Source organism: Protopterus annectens, chromosome 5.part1 (genome assembly GCF_019279795.1).
Source record: "Protopterus annectens isolate FY-2018-M chromosome 5.part1, PAN1.0, whole genome shotgun sequence".
Classification (NCBI taxonomy): domain Eukaryota; kingdom Metazoa; phylum Chordata; order Ceratodontiformes; family Protopteridae; genus Protopterus; species Protopterus annectens.
This window is the reverse complement of record NC_056736.1, coordinates 309,126,407-309,147,862: the sequence shown is the minus strand read 5'-3', so window position 1 is coordinate 309,147,862 and position 21,456 is coordinate 309,126,407. Positions and strand designations below refer to the sequence as shown.

Sequence of the window (21,456 nt, the reverse complement as noted above, 5' to 3'; positions counted from 1 at the left end):
TGTTTACGGGTAAACCTTTGATTGGTTAATTGCCCTGCATAATGGTCTAATTGGTTCATTTTTATATTTTTGCACTGTCAGCAATATCACCAGTATATAAGCTTGTTTATTCCTTTATTCTGGGAGTCTCCCTGGTGCTTTCCATGAGGCTCCCACATGTGTACTGTAGATAATGAAAACCACTGAAAGAGAGAAAAAACTGTATTTGTCTTCATTTTCAAAGTATTGTGTAACGTAACAATCGGTGCCGTTTACTCGGATCTGAATAGAGAACAAGCTGGAACTGAATGAAATACTGCCAACAAAAGGGCCCATAACAGATTTTTCTATTTTGGCAGTGTTCCTTTCATTTTTCTGCACCTGTCTGCTTTAAAGATTTGGAAATATTTTTTTTATGCAGAAAATGGTATGATTTCTCTCATTCAGTTGTTTTGAGGTAAGTGGCATGAATTTCTTTTTCTGCTATCGAATGCACAGTATGAGTGTGGGTTAATATGGAAAATACTGGCGACATATGTACGAAAGGAGATATGATAGTGGGGTAACAAGACATTTATATAACGCCTTAGCTAAACCTGTATTACGCAAGTATAGCTCTATTTGAGTGAAAATGGGAGTGAGTGCGGGAAAAATAGATGAGCCAGAAAAAGGTACACCAGCTGGTTAGATGTTTTACTGTGTGTCCCGGGACAGTTGCATGTTTTTAAATCAGTGGATCGCCCTTACTAAAGATGATGGTAACCTTGCTTTTCCCGAAAATGGTAGTTTTAATAAAGATATATTGACTAATTTGCAAAAGAAATTAAAAAAGAAAGGAAAAATACCAGGGTTGTGCTGGGCAGCTTTTAATGATTGGATGTGTGAGGCTAAAGAAAGGGAAATGGACTCAGTCGCCAGTAGTCTTAACGACAATCAAAAGAAACAAAGAACAGATAAAGGAACTGCAACATACTGCGAGTAATCTAGATGTAGCAGATGATAAATGCTTAAAGGAACCACCCTTTAAGTGATTATATCCTGTACAGGAATTAAGTAAATTACAAATAACTGAATCATCTGAAGATGATAACCCCTGGTTCCCCCTACCCCCTACAGCTCCTCCACCGCAATATCAGCTCTCACAGGTTCAAGACGGAGCAGTGAGCACCACAACAGAGGGTGAAGGCCGACGGGGAGAACAGCAGACTGCTCCCGACTCTGGAAGCGGAGATCAGGTAATGGGAGGAAAGCCTAGCAGACTGATTATAGAACAACCTGACCAAAAAGATACAGGTAAACCATCACCTAGGCTAACCAGTTCTAATACAAAAAAACAGCAGAAAAGAAAAGCACAAATGCTTTTTGACCCTAGGTCTAGCCAGCCGAAAATATATCACAATAAAAAATCCATATATTTACACAAGGGTAAATATTACAAGCAATGCCCAATTGTGATTGAAGATAATGACGGCTACATTGGTCCGGACAAATCTAATCCAGATTCTGATTCTGAATCTGGCACTAGCCCATCAGATGAAGAAGGAGTTTTCCCATTGACAGAAGTCCCAAACCCAGCACATGCTAGGGATGCAGGACAACCAGCTACTGTAGTGGTACCTAGGGCGTGGTCAGCAGTTGATTTTCAAGCGATCACTAAATCACTCCCGCCTACTCGTACTAACCCAGCGAAGTTTCAACGCGTATTGGCAGGACATATCTGTTTGCAAAATCCTACCATCGAAGAGGTTAGAGCTGTCCTCCAATATGCTGTCCCAGCTGATCTGATGAAACGTATCTGGGATCATGCTAATGTTCCTACCCCAATACCGAAGCATAACAAACAAGGGGAGAATGGGTTTGAAGCGGTTAGGCAACGTATAGTTAATACTATCACTGTACTAGTGCCACCTACCCCCAATTGGTCTAAAATTAAATCAGTCATACAGAAAGAGGATGAGCCTATAGACAAATACTTAAATCGACTCACTGAAGCCTTTGAGGCATATTCCGAGTACCCAGAACCCACCGAAGGACCAGCACAAAGCGGGCTGTCAGCTGCCTTTGTAGATGGGTTACGCCCTCAGGTGAGGGACAAGTTAAAGGAAGTATGTTTAAACTGGCCTAGTTTGGGCTTACATGAGCTAGTCCAGCAAGTACAATACCTATCTGACCATTTAGCTAAAGAAAAGAAGGATTTACAGGAGAAATTAGTAAAAGCACAAATCCAAATGTGTAGCGCTTTTGGTCAGTGGGGTAGAGGACAAGGGCGAGGGAGAAGGAGGGGTGGACACCAAGGAGCAGGAAATCAGAATAGACAAAACTGGCAAGGAACAGAGTCGGCCCCACCCCAGAATTCTAGTAATTAGACAGAGCGTTTCAACTGTGGCCAAGTAGGCCATTGGAAAAATGAGTGTCCATATTTGGCTGAGCAACCTGCACCATACAGATGCGTCGCATCAGTGGAATTCTAACTGGACGCCGTCCAATCGACAGCAACCACAATGAAGGTTCCCTGAACAGAAACAACAGCAATTGTGTCCTTTTATTCCTGTGGATCAGGATGGACCACATGTTATGTTACTGGTTAAAAATAAACCCTATCCGTTTTTAATTGATACCGGAGCGACTAAATCCATGCTAGCTGGCAAAGCAGCCATGAATGTTCCCCTCTCCGACAAAATAACTAGAGGAGTGTGTGTCTCTGGTATACCTATTGAGTATTCTGAAACTGTTCCAGTCCCAGTAACTTTGGGACCTCTACAGGATAACCATGCATTTTTAGTAAGACCCTCAGCACCTTTAAATCTATTAGGAAGAGACTTGCTTTCAAAATGGGGGCCACCATTTTTTGCACAGCTGATGGAGTTTATCTCCAAGTACCTTCAGACCAACAGGATAGTACCCTGGCAGCTTTAGATGACACCATCATTTTACAGATGATGTGTATCCATCCAAATTCTGACAGAAACGAGTATTTACATTCTCTACCCTCCCATCTGTGGACTACTCATGACAATGATGTAGGGTTTTTGACCTCAGGTACTCCTGTACAAATAACCCTAAAACCAGGAGCAAAGTTACCGCGGGTACCACAGTACTCTTTGACAGCTGAGGTTATATCTGGTATTGCCCCTGTTATTTCTGCATTGGAACAGCAAGGGATCATAGCACCCACCACAAGCCCATGTAACACCCCAATATTACCAGTGGAAAAAAACTGGCAAACAAGCTTACAGATTTGTGCAGGACTTGCGGGAAGTTAACAAAGCTGTTTTGCCTGTTTTCCCGATTGTACCAAACCCAGCTACTATTTTGAGTTGTATCTCACCTACTGCAAAATGTTTTACGGTAATAGATATTTCATCAGCTTTTTTCTCTATTCCGGTACATTCCGACAGTCAGTAATTATTTGCATTTACCTACAAAGGTCAGCAGTATACTTGGACTCGATTGCACCAGGGATATGTAGAATCCCCAACCTTATTTTCTAGAGAGATGCATAGACAATTACAGGATCTGCAACTACCATCACGTTCAGTTCTAGTCCACTATGTGGATGATATTCTTATAGCTTCACCAGACAGTAACTCATGTAGGGAAGATTCCCTTCTAGTGTTAAACTTCTTAGCTACACGAGGGTTTAAAGTAAATAGATCAAAATTACAATTCTGTCAGGAAAAGGTGCAGTATTTGGGACATATTATTGCAATGAGTTCTCGTCAAATACTCCCAAATCGTATAACTTCTATTCAAAATGCCCCACGCCCTGTAACCCAGAGGCAGCTTTGAGGATTCCTTGGCCTAGCAGGATACTGTCGACAGTGGGTGCCTAATTTTTCAGACATTTCGCCCCCCCTGTTACAACTACTAAAAAAGGATATTACAGAACCTTTACCCTGGACATCACAACACGATGAGGCTTTTCAGGCTATCAAAACAGCCTTGGTAAATCCTCCTGCCTTAGGGTTGCCAGATTATTCCAAACCTTTTGTTTTCTTTTGCTGTGAGCGAAACAAAACTGCCTTGGGTCTCATAGCCCAGCAACGCACTGGAGGCTACCGACCTATTGCTTACTATAAAACTCAGCTAGATCCGGTTGCCTCTGGTTACCCGGCTTGCTTATGGGCTGTGGCAGCTGCCGCTGTTTTGGTTGATATGGCAGCCCCACTAACCTTGGGACATGATACTATCTTAGCAGTCCCACATGCTGTTCAAGCACTACTTCTAAAGACAAAAACACAGTATCTTTCAAATGCACGCCTTACTAAATATGAACTAAGTTTAATAAATAATCCTGCCCTGCAAGTCATACACTGCCCACCACTGAACCCTGCCTCTTTAATACCAACTTCGGATGAGGACGAACCACATGATTGTGTGCTTGTAGTTAACTCTGTTCTTTCTCCTAGGTTGCATGTATATGACACTCCTTTGCAAAATCCTGATTTAGTTCTTTTTGTCGATGGATCCTGCTTACGTACAAACTCTGGTGAATTCCAAACTGCTTGGTCAGTCTGTACTCCGACTGAAGTTTAAAGGTCAGCAAGATTACCCCCAGGCACTTCCGCGCAGGCTGCGGAACTAGTGGCATTATCGAATGCATGCAAAATAGCTAAGGACAAGTCTGTTACTATAGATACTGACTCCCGTTATGCCCATGGTGTTGTTCATGATTTTGGTATACTGTGGAAAGAATGAGGGTTTTTAACTTCTTCCGGGGCACCCATTAAAAAACATTTTTATATCAATAACTTGCTACAAGACTTATTGTTACCATATGAACTTGCTGTTGTTAAATGTGCAGCCCATCAATCTAATAACTCTTTTGAAACTAAAGGCAATACTTTAGCTGACTGGGCTGCTAAACAGGCTGCTCTCTCACACACTGTTCAGGGACATTTTTTGCAGCCTCTGCAACCATGGTTACTTTTGATACCACAGTGTTAAAAGCTTTACAGGATGAAGTCCCACAATCAGAAAGAAGAACATGGCTGGCTCAAGGTTTAAATGCTCTGATCTCATTTGGCAACATCAAGATGGCAGATTGGTCTGCCGAATGTCCATGTTAAATTCTCTTATTAAAGCGTATCATTTGCCAGCCCATGTCGGGGTACAAGCATTAATAAAAAAATCCAAAAGGATTGGTTTGCCCAAGGACTTTCTGCTTCTGTACAGCATTTTTTGAGCACGTGCTCCATTTGTTTACAGTATAACATTTCAAAAGGCACTATGGCTCCCGCACAACCACTGCCAAAACCATTGGGACCATTTTGCGCCTTGCAATGGGATTTTATTGAACTTCCACCTTGTGCTCGTTTCAATATGTTTTAACTGTTGTTGATGTTTGTTCTGGGTGGTTAGAAGCCTACCCATGTGTTAAGAACGATGCTATTTCAGTTGCTAAGAAACTTTGTTATGAATTGATACCTCGTTTTGGTGTTCCCTGTCAAATATATTCAGACCGTGGAACACATTTTACTGCTCAGTTAATTGATTCACTGTGTAAAATGTTAGGCATCACTCTAAAATTTCATTGTCCATATAGACCACAGGCATCAGGTATTATTGAACGCATGAATCAGACACTGAAAACCAGACTGGCTAAAATTACTACTGAAACGGGCCTCACTTGGGTACAGGCCCTACCTCTAGCCCTACTCTCTATGAGAGCACAAGTACATCCTAATAAAGGTCTTTCTCCTCATGAAATCCTCATGGGCCGCCCTATGCGTATGCCCATGACTCCACCACCACCCTTTTCAGAGTATGATGCATTTGATCATGACATTCTTGTAAATTGCACTTCTCTTGTCTCTTTTTTACAGTTTCATCACCGCCAGGTAGCAGTGGCTCAACATATCCCTGATCCTTTCCTGTCCTCCACACTACAACCAGGAGGTTGGGTGTACGTCAAGTCGTTCTCTCGAAAAACAGCGCTTCAACCACACTGGAAGGTGCCCTTCCTGGTTCTACTGACATCATCAGCGGTTCGACTACAAGGCTCACCCACCTGGATTCACATATCGCACGTCAAGAAGGTCATCCCATCTGAAGATCAACAGCCTCTACCTTTTGCTACTCCTGATTCTCCACCTATTGCTACTCACACTCGAAGCCATGCTGTACCAGCACCTGACAATGCCTGACGTTCATCCATTTGGACAACCTCACCCTCCTGACACAATACAAGTGCAACCACCATTTCCACAAAAGCACTGCACAGCTATTTTGGTGGTTATTCTTGTCATTTTATTTTTACTGTGGCCATTTTTATTTCCTGCTCCAACTACGCCTCATGCCAAACGAGCTACATGGCATCCACCTTTCAACACCTACCAAGCTATTAAATACGCCTATGCATCATCCCTCAATGTCTCGGACTGCTAGATTTGCATTGCTATTCCTACTGTTCATGGGGGATTGATGCTAAATGTAGTCCCTTTAGGGGTTAATGAAACCTGGATGAATCTGATCTACGATACATCAAATGTTATTTCAAAGGACAAAATAGCATTACAGTTGTCCCTCTGTCAAAACGGAACTGTGTGTTTTCAAAAACTTGGTAAAACTAGAGTAGGGTGGAGCCATTGTAACAAAACAGTGGTACATAACTGCACTGCAGACAATTTGGGTTGTGTAACAGATTTCTCACCTATAAAAAGACTTGTTAAAAACTCTATAGCTAACTTTTCCCAGAAAACAGAAACTGTCTATTGGAAAATATTCCAAGGACTGCAGGACACCGGGGATCGCTTCAAGTCTATCAACATCACCATTAAAGTAGAAAATTGTTATTTTGTGTGCGGAAGAAAAGCATATAAATGGCTACCAGGAAACTGGTCTGGCAGCTGCTTCCTGGGCTACCTAGTCCCGGCTATTCGACATGTATCTGCATTACCTAAAGGAAAAATTCGGAATGTTCGAGAGGTCAAGAAACCTGCCAATCCTGTAGGTCGAGTTGATGCTTCATGGATCTATCACCATGATTTAGCTCATGCTAGCACCAAAGGACTGTCCCATATGGACTTGGGTGATGACGTCATATCATGGACTGGTATAATTCCATCATACAGAGCAGTGAAATCAATTTGGGAAATAAGAAAGCTATCTAAATTGCTTGAAATATTCAGCAATGCTACATTTTCTGCCTTAGAACTAGTGAATGATGAATTGACTGCTATGAGAGCTGTAGTACTTCAAAACCGTATGGCTCTCGATCTCACCCTAGCAGCGAAAGGAGGAACCTGCGCTTTAATCCAGGAGGAGTGCTGTATGTTTATTCCTGACAATCAGCATGAAATTGAAAGTCATCTTGAACTGATTCAAAGAATTTCCGAACTCTTAAAGGCCAAAGAGGCCGATAGTTCAACATGGGCATGGTTAACCAATCTGTTCTCAGGCTGGGGAGCTGGACTGTTGAAGTTGATTTTATTAATTGCAGTATTAGCAATTGTTGCTTTTCTTGTGTTATTTCTAATCAAAGCACTGATCTTGAAATTAATGTCTTCAAAAACTGTGAAGAAAGGGCCTAAGTTTTATATGCCTGCAGCTATGAATGTAGACGATGAAATGACAATGTTTTCCAATGATGAAAAGACCAGTAGCATGGTTATGTTATATTTGGGACAAATGTATGATAGGTTAAATGGTGATGCTTACACAGCATCAAATGGGGGATTGTAGAATAAGAACAGCCAAAGCATGTGTTTGAGGGAATTGAGTATATGACAGTCTGTATTAAGATGTACTGTATACTGTGAACTTTGAATGAACTCTGAGCAATGAGAAAATACTGAAAAACAAGAATCTGCTTGAAAGCAGGAAATGTGACTTTTATGGAAGTGCATCCGATTTTCTCTCTCTGCCTAGAGATATGATGATGATGTGAATTGTCTTATGTTTACGGGTAAACCTTTGATTGGTTAATTGCCCTGTATAATAGTCTAATTGGTTCATTTTTATATTTTTGTGCTGTCAGCAATATCACCAGTATATAAGCTTGTTTATTCCTTTGTTCTGTGAGTCTCCCTGGTGCTTTCCATGAGGCTCCCACATGTGTGTACTATAGATAATAAAAACCACTGAAAGAGAGAAAGAACTGTATTTGTCTTCATTTTCAAAGTATTGTGTAATGTAACAGGTTTGATGCTATTTGAAAACTGCACATCATATTGACAGACAAAAATGTTTCAGCCAAATACATCTGCACATTGCAGATGCAGAGCGATAAGCACTCTACAAGGTTGATTAATATGCTATTCATCAAACTAAGCAATTACAAAATAGTTTACATAGTGTACACTTAGTTATGCCCAAACATTGGCTTGGCATAACAGACAATAAATGGCAATCTCACTTTTTGCAGGATGGGCATCTGGAGTTCCATCCCTCCAAAATCCTTGAGGCACATATACATCAGCCAGCAAGGCTGCGCACAAGTAAGGCAATATTCTTGGCCAAGGACTTAAAAGAGTTTCATTAGCAAAACGTTTACCAAATCCAGAGTTCAGGATCACTTTCTGATCCCAAATAATTGGTCTAGCAATGTAGGTATTACTAGTCATTCACCACTGCAATTATGCAGAGATTTCCTTGTGTACATACTGTGGTACAAACCCTCTCCAGCAGGAATACGATAAATAATATCACTTAAATCCATCCTACCACCAGTTCTTCAAATCTTGCTATAGCTTGCTATATCCTAGCATTCTTTTTTTAACAGAGGAGCAACTTTATTGCAAACAAGAATACAAGATACCGTTCACCAAAAACAGAACTCATGAAACATACAACAAAAGACAGACATCAAAGAATGAACAACAAAGATAAACTGTATAACAATATTGTGATAAGTACAAATAAGTCTCACTTATGTTTAAAAAACTAGCATTTTTGCAGGTTATAAAAGACAAAAAACAAACCAGAGATCAAAGAATCTTGATGTTATTAGAACATAGTCTTGTTTAGCATAAAAATAGAAGAAAATAAAAGTAAACCAATCAACCATACCCAATAAAAACAGTTTTATTAAAACAAAATGGTTAGTGCTTTCATGCAAATAATGCACTTCTTCAGACCAAGATGAAAATACACAGTATACACCCCAAATAAATAGCAAGAACAGTTAAGTTAGTGAGTTAATTTGCATACCTTAAGTACAGGCTTTAAAGGTACACTGACATTCAGACCAAGAACTCTATATGCTTGTAAAGCAATAATTCAATTAATTTCTGCTTTCTCCACTTTGTTCACCATATCTCCACCTCTTAAAATATTAATGAGCATCTATAGAACTAAAAAAAGAAAAACTGTGTCTGGAAAAGGCATCAACATGTTTAAACCATTATTTAAATGGGTACATCGTATATCCCTAACATACCCCATGAATGCCACTCTTGTAAGCATGTACGTATATATCTGATAGCAAAGTTCCTATACAACCAGTAACAGGTAAGAGATTTGTTTTTAAGTTTTATGCAGATTGCACATCTGAGGCCTTAGTATACCTGGCTGCCTGCAACAAGTGAACCTGTTGTTATGTAGGTAAGACCAATCGTTCTCTTAAGGAACGAATTTTAGAACATGTTAAGAATATATTATGTAGACATTTAAATAATGCCTTTGCTAAACATGTTTATGACTTTTCACACACAGTTTTTCTTTTTTTAGTCCTACAGATGTTCACTAATAATTTAAGAGGTGGGGATATGGTGAACAAAGTGGAGAAAGTAGAAATGAACTAGATTATTGCTTTACAAGCATACGTTGTTCATGGTCTGAAAGTCAGTGTACCTTTAAAGCCTGTACTTGAGGCATGCAAATTAACTTAATTGTGCTTACTATTTATTTGGAGTGTATGCTGTGTTTTTTCATCTTGGTCTGAAGAAGTGCATTACTTGCATGAAAGTGCTTACTGTTTTGTTTTAATAAAACTCTGTTTAATTCGCTGTGGTTGGTTGGTTTATTTCTTTATTTTCTTGGACTGCATTTGTTATTGAACCAACCTTTGACTCAGTGGCTTGCTTGCTTGAACTGATTTGTTATAAAAATACCTATCTTTGAATGGATATCTTAACAACATACAATCGATCACATATAACAAATTGCACCTTAACCCCCACAAACCTTAATGATATTAAACATTCAAATAAAGTAACCTTACCTACAAAAGGTAGAACTAAATTCAACTGAGGTTAAGTTAATGTTGACTATTCTAGTAACCTGAGTTACATATATCAGACTAACATGCCAAAAATATCAAAATCCGTACATATTTATCAGAACATCAATTTTCCCAAATCACTATTCACCTTTTCATTACCCCAAAAATTCCTTGCTGTGCTTACCTTTTTAATTTTCACAATCCATACATCAGTCAACTTCTTTTTTTGTAATACCCACTTAATTATTTTATAGAAAGAACAGTCTTCATTTCTTCCTCCTACCAACCACTACCCTTACCTCTGTATACATCCACATCATCCTTTTAATAACTGTATCTTCTTCAATGAATCATTTCATCTATCATTTCCCACCACTTTTCCAATTTACTAATGCAATTCTTTCTTTTATTTCTTGGCTAAATATCTTCTTCCTTTTCTGAAAAAGTTGAAACTAACTCTCACTTTCTGCACTTTAAAGGGTTCCTCCTTTATCCACTTCATTGTTGTGGCCTTTTGGCCATCAACAATATTACCCATATTAACATCTGTTAATCACTCCCAATCCCTTCATCTATGCCAATATACATATACACACATTATTATATATATATATATATATATATATATATATATATATATATATATATATATATATATATATATATATATATACACACATTATTTATATATATATATATATATATATATATATATATATATGTGTGTGTGTGTATATATATATATATATATATATATATATAGATATATATATATATATATATATATATATATATATATATATATATATATAAAATCACTTTAAAATTCTACACATTTCTGCATAACCTCATCTATCAGCTCCTGTAACTTCTAATTAATACTCCCCAGCTGTTCACACTCCCAGAATATATGCAACCACGTTACTCTTAGTCTCAAATCATATCTCAAGCATTCTGCTTCCCCTTCTAAACATATTACTTAATTGACTAGGGATATAAAGATATCTGTAGAAACACTTCTAAGCAAATATTCAAAAATGCCTCATATTCATTGCACATTTAAACAACTTATGAAGGTAAAACAATCTTGTTTTGGTATCTGTATCTACAAGTCCTTTTCCCGGGGGGAGGGGGGATCTTCATTTTATCTTGTGTTTTAAATCAACCAATGATTTGTACAAGCCTGATATAAATGCCTTTCATGTACCTCCATCTTCTCTACTCTTCACAACTACTAGTATAATTTCACACACTTGCTTTTGCCCTCTTATTGCTTTACCTGGATTTCTTTACTATCCTTTTTACTCCAACATAAGTCCATTTCTTCCTCTCCCCTAAATTATACTCTTTTCTTTACTTCCTTCCAAGTCTTTAGTTCCTAACAACAATTGAGACATACATACTTTCCTCCTCCACTTCCTTAATGCCTTCTTCTAGTAAATTACTCCCCATCCTGCTCCTAGATGTCTCCATCTGCAAGGTCCATAAATCTACTTATCTTTTTTCAATTCTTCTTGATTCACTCATATCAATTTTTCTGTTCTGTTGTATAAACATGTTGCAAGTAACTATGCTATATTGCTACTACAGCCGCCTACAAATATAACTTAATGTCCTAGACCCCCATCATCACACTTGCCATCTCCAACTGTGTCATCATCTGCTTAACCTTCTTTAGCAAATGCACCTTTGGAAGCCTCTAAAACACCTGTCCCAGAAAAATAAATCGAGGAAGCACATGTGACTGTAAAACATGTACTTTCTGATCAAAGTCTAATGGTACTGCCTGCCATTTAGCCAATTGTTCTTTACTCCTCATCCAGGTAACTCAACAAGTCCTCTATTGTATTAACTATGTATATCCCCAAATTCCTAATTTCGGTATCCTGTTTTAAATGTCCCATAGCAGCCCCCACACTGACTCTGTCATGTTATTTATCACAAAAAAGGATCCCTATGGAAATCTCCAGACTAAGACTGGTGAGTCCTGAAACAGAGAAAAAAAAAAAGACAAACATATTGAAAAAGAGCACATACCCACATCAATCTTCTCCTTAAACTTCTTTTTTACAGGGGGCAAGTCCCCCACACCCCCTGAACTTGTATATTTCAACTCTGAGATAATCATTACTCTGAGAAAAAGGAATATTCCAAGAAATTACGATCTCGACTGAGCATACTTAAGTCCAGACTTTCGGTCTTTCAGTGTCTACATTTTGGGACTTCGCAATCAGAGTCCCAACATTTCAAATGGTTCCCTCAAAAGCTGAATCTTCTCTTCATTAACTTTATACCCAGTTCTCTTCCAAAATTTCTTGACTATCTCCTATAATACTGGCATCCCATCCCTCCAGATTCACCAAAGTAATCAAGGTTATTATCTGCAAACATACAGAACTTTCTCTGTACTCCCCCTCCAAGTATATACTTCTACATTCAACCTTCTCTACCAGATGGCTACAGGCTCTACCATACATTGCAAAGAGCAATGATGACACAGGACACCTCTATCTTGTACCTCTCTCCAGTACAAATGTGTTAAATATTCTTGTTCTGATCTTTACCATAACCGTTACCATACATTCTCCTTATTACCTCTATTAACCTCTGTGGCATGCCCCACTGTCTCATCAATTCAAACATATATCCTTGCTTTACCTCTGCATCTAATGACAAAATCAATAACTTTTTACAATATGCCTGGACATCTTGCATTATTATTAATGTTATTATCATGTTATCTGCTGCCCTCCAACTTCCCCACCCCCAAACTAATCTCAGCAAATGATCTCTGACAACACCACCAATAATCTATTAGCCATTATGGCAATGAACATCTTGTAAACATGACTAAGTACTGATAAGGGTTTGTAGAAAGATGGTAGGATGTCATCTATCCCTGCCTTTAAAATCACCATTACAACTGCTTCGCTCCATGATCCCGGAGGCAATTCCCCTCTCTTTATTTTATTAAACATCCCCCAGCATATTATCATCTGCTTTTCTACAATAGCCCATATTTCCAGATGGATACCATCCATTCCAGGTGATTTCCCCTGGCCATTTTAAGCTGGACTCCGTCAACTACTCTTCCATTATGTCCATTTTAAAACTATCCCTCCTTTGTTCCCCAGCCTAGGTAAATCAGTATTCTCCCACCAGTCCATTTCATCATTCTCATATACCTTCTCTTCTTTCTCCTTACTAAATAATCTTATAGCACAACCTAAATTTTTCCTAAGGCCCTCACTTCCTCTCATATTTCCTCTTCCCCATTTGCCTCATTCTTATTAACAACTTCACAGCCTGCAGATTCACTCCAAAGTACAATTTCTCCACATTATTTATCTTAAACTATCATCTGTTACCCATCCCTTGCTCTAACCTTTGTTTAATTTTCCTCTTTCTCATCATCTCTCTCCCCCTCCCCTTGGCACTCATCTCCTCTGCAAACTCTCCATCTCCCTCTCCAGTTGGTACCTTATTTTTTCTAATCTCCCTCATTTTCCCCTCTGTTTATAAATCTGATTCTAACATCTATCCCACTTCATTCCACTTCCCATCACTCCTTGACACCCCTTTAAGCACTGTCTTGCCACAGTGTTTTTATTTCATGCCAGTTATCATACACCCTAGGAAACCTCCAATGCCTTCTTTACGTGTCTTGTTTCCCATACTTAACCTCAAGTCACAAGAATGCATGACTGGGCAAAAGTTTCAGCTCCACCATCACACTAATACCTCTATAATTCCCTTGTCAATTCTTTACCATCCCTTATGTTGAGGCAAGTAAAAAAAAAATCCACCTTCTCTTCCCATCTTCCTTCCATACCTCCGACTATCAACTCATTCTGTCACATGCATATACCTACTTAAAAATATATCTGTGCTCTCCCCACTTATCTCTTCCTATAACACAAATTCCAGTCTCCCACAACAATATAAGTGCCTTCCTGCTTCACTAGGATCATTGACAGGATTTCCCCTACTAGCTGTAATTGGGGCTACAGATATACTTCCACTAATGTCAACTTTTCCACAATAACCAACCTTCTACTCCAGCCATATGTCTTTTCTAATCTAAAATCTTTTCTTCTACATCTATCTCCAGTGCATTCCTAGCCATTAAAATTATATCCCTTCCCAACATTCTACCCCATGATGATTCTGCCAACACTTTAAACATTATTCTTTTTAACTTCAAGTGCTCACATCTTTTTAAATGTATTTCCATCAATGCTACATCTACTCCAGGCTTCTTAAGGTACTGGAAAACTCTGTTCCACTTCATAGGATTTGTCATACCATTCATATTCCAACATGCAATTCCCATCTCCTTTCCACTCACCAGGACCTGTCTCTCTTGTCTTTTCTCATTCCCTACACTCTTCATTTTTTTTAACACATTTTCCACTCTTTTTCATTCTGCCTCTTCCTCCTTCAACTTATTCTCCTTTTTATCTTTTTCTCCCCAACATATAAATCTTCTCCTGTTAAAGCACAATACATTTTATACTATTTACAATATTTCCTCAAAACTATTTACACCTGCTCCTGTCCCCCCATTAACATTTTCATCCATATGTACATCTCACTAATTCCTTCTTCTGAGGTTGGATATCTCCACTATCTCATATCATCTCTCATCCACTAACCATAATAATGGTCACTGCTAGTGCATATATGGGTGTGCCTCCCAAGTATGGCCTAATCCCTTTTCTTTCTTGTACCCTCTATTAGCTTAAATTCTCTTATCTAATGGGACAACAACTATGTTTCCCCTAAAAAATGTCTTGCTGTCCCCCCTATTCATTTTGCATGAAAAGAAAAGATGCACAAGTCTTATGCTATTTCACCCCTACAAGCAAGGACCGCCAACCACAAATAGAATTCTATTACCCCTTCATTCAGTTATGTCATTCATACCACTATACCCTTAAGCAATATATTATGTAACTCTAACATCCTCTGTCCCCTTTGTTCATCCTTTTAATATTTATTAGATGTTTGCTAATAAGCTTTGCAAAACAACACCATTATTATACAGAGCACAGCCATACTACATATTTTTTTACTGCAGAAGATTCACAAACTTTGAACAGCTTATCAAACAATTCTATTTTTCAACTCTTGCTGGGGAATATTGTTATTCCTAAAAATATTTCTACTGACAAATAATCTACAATAAAGTTACTTATATTACATTTTTTAGATCTTACATCCATCTTTATGAACATGTAGCCATTGGCTAACTAATATTGTTTCTTATTAAAAAGACTTGTTACAGAGCACTCTTTCATGTTTGTAGCAGATAGTTCGGAATACTCAACTCCAGCAGTCATTAATACCAGTTAGAGTACCTTCAAATGTATATTTAGTGGCCTTCCCTTATTAACACTGGGTATTCATACATTAAAATAATTTGTATTTACATTATCAATTTTCTGCTCTTCTTACCCTCTTGGTTCTTTCCTCATTTTGCAGCATCATCTTTGACCTCACCCCTTTTCCCACCAGCAGTATTCCAAACAGTTTTTGGTCATAACACTCATCTTTACCCCTTCAGTATCCCCCCTCATCATGTCCTTGATACTTGTAATTATAGTCTACCTCCTTTACTCAACAGTCAAAATTCCTTCAGACCAAATATCCTCAATTAACTTTTCTTTAACAGTCCTCAATATTTCTGAGTCTGACAATGTCCAGTCATCCCTCAGTTCATTCAGGATACTGCCTTCCACTCCTGTTCATTCTTTGCATTCTGACACTGCTGCTCCCTCTTTTCCCTTAGCAGTTCCACCTTTTCTTTTAGCTATTGCCAGTGAAGTACAGGAAATGGGTATTTGTCATATTTGCTACTCCCGCTCAATTATTACTTTTCTGCATGGCAAATGATCCTCATGTCTCCATCACAGGCTCAGTTCTCAGCAGGTGTGGGCTTCTGCAGCACCCCCCCAATGCCATCACTGTGTCGCTAAACATTAAGAAACCCCCCAAAAAGAAAATCTGCAGTTGGACTGCATACAAAAACTGACAACCTTATCTCCCCACCCACATACACATCTTAGTGACTGAGAAAAAGGCATTCATTTTTCTTCTGGTTTCAATGGAAAATTCCAAGTCAACATACTCCTTTTCATCACCAACATTAAGCTGTCTTCCTGGTTTCTACACAGCTACAAGTATGTTCTCTCTCAGTGCATAAATTTGGAGCCTTGCGTATGTCTGAAACCCTCATACCAGTTTACTACACTGCTCTATGGGCCCTTTCCATGGCAGTCTTGCCCTTCTTCAAATCTATCCACTTAACCATCAGTCTTTTCACAAATCCTTCAGAATCTCCCTCCTCCTACTTTTCAGGATCTCCTACCGGTCTGGAATTTTATACTTCATGCTCTATCATCAATATCCACCAACTTTGCCTCTACATAATCAATCCATACTTTCACCACCTGAGCCTTGGTTTCAAGTTCTACGTTCTCATCTCTAGTGCTTGAAACACAGTGGAATGATCATTCTGCACCGAATCCGCCTCCTCCCACTTTTTATCCTGGATCACTATATGCTCCCTCAAAGACATTTTCATGTCATTTAATCTTCATTCAAATATTTGTAAGGGAAACCTCTTCTCCCCTGGCATCCCCACCTAGAGGTTCACTTCTCTCATTTTCCATAATTTCCCAGACACATTAACTGCCTCCAGTTTATCCTTCACCTTCTTACCAAGCTTCCTTCCCTTCCTAGTCAACTATTCAGCTTTCCTTACAGCTCTTCTAATCATTCTGAGCACTTTTTTTAACCCATTAACACTGGTATCCAATGGATACAGGCTAGGTGCAATTGTTCATAGTTTGAGTGACATACTGGAATTCCACTATATCCTAGCATTCTAGTCCAAATTTCTCATTACTTGTACATTCCTTGAACAGTTTGTTTTTGCTGCATTTGAAACCTTACTGCATATATATTCTGATCATACACTAACAATTGTGACTATATGCACAAGCTAAATCTGCTCTCAGATTGTATCATGAAGCAATTTTATACAAGTACATTAGCCTTATTCTTGTAACAATCCACAGCTGACATTAATACCTTATTTTATGCTTTAATACACATATCATGTTGTCTTTATGAACTACACGTTATGCAGATGCACATACTACTGATGTTTTGTTGGAGATGGGCATGGAGTAAATAACTTTGTACAAGTCAACAAATGGACGTACACATGGTAGAAAGGTCATCAGTAAGGCAGTCTTAATGAATGGTTGCTGGATGCTTTTTGTCCTTGCCTACAGACAAACTGAGGGAGTAGAAACTTACAATGGAGGGTTCTTTGACATTAATGATCATAGGATCATAAGAGTTTATTAAGCTAACGACCCCAGGGCCCTTTCAAGCCTAGCCAAGTTCAACCCATGTTCCAAAGATGTCTGGTCCAACCAGGCACTAAAATCAGCACCTACTGCCCCTGTCCAAGAGGGACACAGGTTTAACCCCTGGAGTGAATTTCCTGTTACCCATCCAGTCATCCAAATTTTGCTTAAATAAGGCTGAGGGGCTTTGTTTAAATGAATAGGAAGCTAGTTCCAAAGGTGGGGCAACCTCTGTGTGACAAATCTGTCTCTCCTGCAAGTTCTGTATGCAGATTTGCCCTCATCTAAGGCTTTGGTGACTGTCATGAAGAAGTCCACCAAGTTTAACAATCACAATCTCCCCTTGACAAAGCCAAACTGGGGGGGATCGATTGCTTAGAGATTTCCTAGCTTTGTTAATAAGGTCCATGATGATTCATTCCATGGCCTTGCAGATAAGGCTGGTCCGGCTAATGGGTCTTTAGTTTCCAGGGTTTGTGGATGCATCCCCTTTGTGCAACAGGATGACGGTAGCTGTTTTCCATTCCACTGGGACAAAGCCAGTGCTTATGCTGTGACTGAAAAGCATGCCCAATGGTGATGCTAATTCCTGTTTTAACCATGTAGAATACAGCCCAGAATGTTGTCTAGTCCCATACAGACTATGTTTTTGGCCTTGGCAAGGGAGTTTAAGACCTACTCCTCAGAGATACTAGGTGTCGGACAGGTATTAGGGATGTTTTGGGGTATATATGTCAGGGGCAGGGGAGTGAAGTTTTCAGTGAACCTGTCAGCCGCCATGTTTGCTATATCCACAGGTTTTGTATATGCAGTACCATTAACTATGAGTTCAGCGTAAATCTGGGCCTTATCTTTGAGGTTATGGATGTAAATGAAGAATACTTTGAGGTTATCCTTAGTGCAGCTAATCTGGATTCGTAGTTAGCTTTGGAGGACTTTACTAGGAGTCTTATTTGCTTGTTTAAGTTGAGGAGGGAGTGTTTTTAGTTTTGAGACTGTTCTTTCCTACTCTTAGACAGCAATTTCTTTCTCCTATTGTACAGCCTATTAATGGCAGTTGTCCACAGGCAGGTTTGTTTTTCCTTGAATATCTTGCTTTGGTTCTATCAGGTATGGTAGAGTTGATACAATTGTATAGGTGCTCATATAAGTCTTAGGTGTATAACTGAGCATAGCTGAGGAGGTATGAAGTTATTTATGCTGTCATGTAAGAGGTTGTCATTGGCCTTGGAGAAGTTTTTTAGTATAGTTGTTGCTGAGGGGTGTCTTATGTTACAGTTACTTCTAGCGAGACTGATTTGTGGTCCCAGGGATGGCCACACACTGGGGGTGGTGCAGTGGTCCCCCATGTTGGTGAGCATCAGATCCAGGATATTTAAGCCCCTTGTGCATGTGTCAAAAATGAGCTAAAAAAGTCCAGGAACTTGTTAACTCACTTGTTAAAAAAGTCCAGGAACTTTGGGCAAGTGAGTTAGAACATGTACAATTTGCCCAGTCAATGGATGGGTAATTAAAGTTACCCAAAACCAGGGTGTTTGGTTGTATCTTGATTAACTCAAGTAGATCCAAGTAGGCTAAGTGGATGTCTGGATTCATGGAGGGGGTTGTATAGCTGGCAATGACCTGAAGAGGGGTCTTACCTACAGTCAATTGCACCTGAAGTAATTCAAGGGAATCATGCTGTTTAACCAATCTAGAGGTGTATTTATCTTTAATGAATCTTGATACACCACCTCCATTAGTTCTCATGTCTTCAGTTTGTGGTCTGAACGTGTAGAAGGAAATCTAACCTGCTATAGCTGGGGTGCTCTCCACAGCCTTAAACCAGGTCTCAGTGACTGCACAAATGTCAGCATCTTCCAAGATGAGGACTGCTTCCAGTGAGTGCAGTTTCTGGTTTAGACTCCTAGCATTTAGCACCATAACCTTGAGCTTGTTGTTACAGGGTATTTTTACATTAGGAATTTTGTTCTTGTGACATTGCCTAAAAAGGCACTATGGGGGTGGCAAGAGTCTTAGCCAGTAACTGAAATCCCAGGGGATACAGATGAAGATAATCTGTGGCAAAGCATCAAGGTCTGGTGACCATGTCATGCCAGGCTGACAGATAATGGATCCACTTTGAATGGCACCAGAAACTAAGCCACTTGTTAAAGTCAATCATTTTTTGTTTGTGTTGAGGTATCATCCTAGGCGAAGGTAAAATGCTGCATAAGGCTATTGACATACCTGCCTGAGATATAATCATAGAGCTCAGTCATGTGTCTCTTCATGTAGTCCAGTGAGGTACATCTCAAGTCATTTGCACCAACATGGACTATGACAGAGTCATAACAGTGCCTGTTATTGAAAGACTTGAGTGCGTGTGTGATGTAGCAAATCCTCGCACTTGACAGACAGCTGACCATGACTTTTTCCTTATCCAACCTGGTGAGAGGGTCATCTGTGTGTCTCACAATTGAGACACCTATAACTAAGAATTTTGTTTTTGTGTTATGCCTTAGGGACTTGACTGGTGAGACACTGGTTTTGATATATTATGTGTACTATGTTCTGCAGGGATGAATTATGTGAATCATGCTTGTGTTTGTGTTTGGGAGGTCTCTGATGTTTAGGTTAGCTTCTGGTAAGGACCTCCGCATATGTAGGCCTGAGTGTTGATTTGGTAGGTGCAGGAGGTGAGCTGTGCAGGCTGACAACCTGCTTAGTATCAGATGAACTGACTGGTGAGCAAGAGAGCCTGAATTCTAGGTTCTTGATATAGATACATCTCTCACATAATGAATTAGTGTGGACTAGAAGTGGGTTGTAAGTGTACATGAGGCAATTGCTGCATTGCCTCAGGATGCCCATGTTGACCAGTCTGGCTGGAGAAACTGTGGGAAATTGTCCATCCATAATGCTAGGTAAGTTGATGTGGTCAGAAAACAGGGAGAGGACAGAAGGACCAGGTAAAGATGAGGACAGGAGAAGTGGACAAAAAATACGAAGGGCTAGTGGGTAGGATGTGTGTTGGTATGTCAAGAGCTTCGCTGAATGTATCACCTGTCAGTGAGGGACAATAACGAGAACTCACCAATGGAGCACCAGCAGAGTACTAAGGGAAAATATGCAGGAAGAAGTGTTTGCGTCTATAACCGCCAACAGTGTCCACCACTGCTTGGCAGTGCATAACATGCAAACAAGCACAAACATGATGCTTATGTAGCAAACAAAGGTAAACTGATTTAAACAAATAAACCAATAAAAAAGCTCAAAACTGAGCTCTGTTCCAGCAATCTTCAATCAGATGAGTTCTAACTACACACTCCTGCCACTAGAGTGCAGTGGACCCTTCTCCCGCAAAAGATGGCCTGGTTTAGTGCTCAAGTTATACAAACAGAACTACCTGGATTAAGCAGGTCTGAATCTAGTCTATGCTACAGCAAAGTGCAACAATTAAAAAAAAACAATTGAAATACGCAGTGATATGGTAAAAATGCAGTTCAAAAGTGCAATATACAGTGAACAATTCTACTTAAGTTTTGCAGTGATCAGCAGATGCCTTGGATTGATCAGATAAATACAAGAGAGCAGTAGCTGGTTGCCAAACTGTGGAGCTTTGTTAAAACAAGGGCAAACACAGTGCTTATGTAGCAACCGAGAGCAAACTTATTTAAATAAATTAGGTGATGAAAAAGCTCAAAACTGAGAAAGCCAAACAAGCTCTCCAGCTAAAATTCACTGCAAACCCATTTCTTGCTGTGACATGTATACTGTTTTTGGTTGCTCATTAGGGTTGAAACCCCTCTGTTTTTTTTTCTGGACTATCCAGAAATCAAACTGATTCTCCGGTAGTCTGGAAAACACTGTACAAACTCCGGTATTCTGTTTCAAAAAAGTAAACAGACTATCGGAGTTTGTAAATTGGCTGATTTACTTAGCGTTTTTACAGAA

The 21,456-nt window shown here is 39.3% G+C and overlaps 1 protein-coding gene across 2 annotated transcripts in view; it reads right to left on the bottom strand.

Moving 5' to 3' along the window:
* Positions 1–21,456, bottom strand: part of UGGT2 (UDP-glucose glycoprotein glucosyltransferase 2) — a 4,352,373-nt gene that overhangs the window by 627,899 nt on the left and 3,703,018 nt on the right. The window lies entirely within an intron of this gene.